This window comes from Marmota marmota, unplaced genomic scaffold, assembly GCF_001458135.2.
Source record: "Marmota marmota marmota unplaced genomic scaffold, marMar, whole genome shotgun sequence".
Lineage (NCBI taxonomy): Eukaryota > Metazoa > Chordata > Mammalia > Rodentia > Sciuridae > Marmota > Marmota marmota.
Genome location: NW_026000077.1, coordinates 872,923 through 875,365, shown reverse-complemented (window position 1 = coordinate 875,365; position 2,443 = coordinate 872,923).

Sequence of the window (2,443 nt, the reverse complement as noted above, 5' to 3'; positions counted from 1 at the left end):
CTTGGGATAGGTATTTAATTCATTATTTGTCAGCATTTCTTATTTTCTAAACTTGTTTATCTGCGTCTCATAAATTTATTATATATATATATATATATATATATATTTATTTATTTCACTATCATGGAGACTAAAATATTTTCTAAATTTCCAAATGATTTTCCTCTTTGACCTATAGGCTATTTAGAAGTGTAGTGCTTAATTTCTAAGTTTGGTAAATATTTTTCACTGTTGTTACTGGTTTGTCAATCTAGCTTAATTGTATTATGGTCTGCAAACATTTCTTACATAAAAAAAAGGATGTTTTCTTGTATTTTTTATGACTCTTCCATGGGTGCTTGAAAACAATCTGTATTATGTAATTGTCAAATACAGTATTCTACGAATGTCTAAGCTGTTTATTAATTGTATTATGAAAATATTTTATAGATTTGCTGAACTTGTTTATTTCTTCTATAAATTATGAAAAGAGGAACACTAAAATCTCCCATGATGATTTATCTTCTTCTGTAGTTCTGTCAATATTTGCTTTCTGTATTTTGAAGTCACTTTATACATACAAATTTAGTATTATGTTCTTGACGATAAACTGAATTTCAGGGTATCTTTATTTTAAATTTAATTTTATATATTAAAATTTGATTGATATTAATATGGTTGCACTAGTTGTTCTAAGAACACGTTTCTTGAGAAGTAACTGACATACAATAAATTGTTCATATTTAAAGTATACAATTTTAAAAAAAATTGTAGATGGACACAATACCTTTATTTATTTTTATGTGGTGCTGAGGATCGAACCTGATACCTCGTAAGTGCGAGACAAGCACACCACCAGTGAGCTACAACTTCAGCCCCCAATTCAATAAATTTTGACATATATACACCCATGAAACCACCATGATCAAGATATTTAAATTAAAATTTTTTCTCACTGCTTTTCATTTTTGTATTATTAAAATGTCTTCAAGTTGGCTAATGTTTTCTTATTCTATTTCTAATCTGCTGTTACTCTGGTGTATTTTCATTTAATGTGTATTTTTTCTCTCTAGACATTCAATCAGAAATTTCTTTTATCTTCCATGTCTCTGCATAACTTTTTGAACCTATGGAATACAATTATATTGTTTATTTTAATGCTCTTATTTGCCATTTCTAATATCTGTGTCAACTTTGGGTTGGTTTTTGGTTTATTAATTTTTCTCCTCAGTAAATCATATTTCCCTGTTTCTTTGTATGCCTAGTTATTTTTGATTAGATTTCATACATTGTTGCCGCAGTCTGGCTGGGCACAATTCAGGAGCCACTTGTCAAAAGAAACGAACTTTATTTTTAGAACCACACACGCCAAACAAAACAGCTCCTCAGGAAAAACCCTCAGAGCACAACTGCCACCACCGGCTTCCCACAAGCCTCTCCACCTCCCCCACTCCTCCTGCTCTTGAGGCCGATTGGCTGGGTCGCATGGGCAGAGCCAAAAAAAGTCCCCCAGTGAGCAGCTCTGTAGTCTGAAAGGGCCGGAGAAAAAGCCCAATGAGCATCACCGCAGAGGAGCCAATCAGCTAGATGTTGCTGGGGCTGCTATGAGCCAATCATCAGCTGGCAGTCTGAAAGTTTGCTGGGGCCCCTTGAGCTGTGGCTCTCAACACATTGTATATATTTTTTTGTGCCAGTTATTTCTGTGTCCCTGTAAGTATTACTGAGCTTTGTTCTTGGATCTACTTTCTTTTTTTTTTTTTTATTGGTTGTTCAAAACATTACAAAGCTCTCGACATATCATATTTCATACATTAGATTCAAGTGGGTTATGAACTCCCATTTTTACCCCAATTACAGATTGCAGAATCACATCGGTTACACATCCATATTTTTACATGATGCCATATTAGTGACTGTTGTATTCTGCTACCTTTCCTATCCTCTACTATCCCCCCTCCCCTCCCCTCCCATCTTCTCTCTCTACCCCATCTACTGTAATTCATTTCTCTCCTTGTTTTTTTTTCCCCATTCCCCTCACAACCACTTATATGTAATTTTGTGTAACAATGAGGGTCTCCCTCCATTTCCATGCAATTTCCCTTTTCTCTCCCTTTCCCTCCCACCTCATGTCTCTGTTTAATGTTAGTCTTTTCCTCCTGCTCTTCCTACCTGCTCTGTTCTTAGTTGCTCTCTTTATATCAAAGAAGACATTTGGCATTTGTTTTTCAGGGATTGGCTAGCTTCACTTAGCATAATCTGCTCTAATGCCAAACATTTCCCTGCAAATTCCATGATTTTGTCATTTTTTAGTGCTGAGTAATACTCCATTGTGTACAAATGCCACATTTTTTTTATCCATTCATCTATTGAAGGGCATCTGGGTTGGTTCCACAGTCTAGCTATTGTGAATTGTGCTGCTATGAACATCGATGTGGCAGTATCCCTGTAGTGCGCTCTTTTAAGG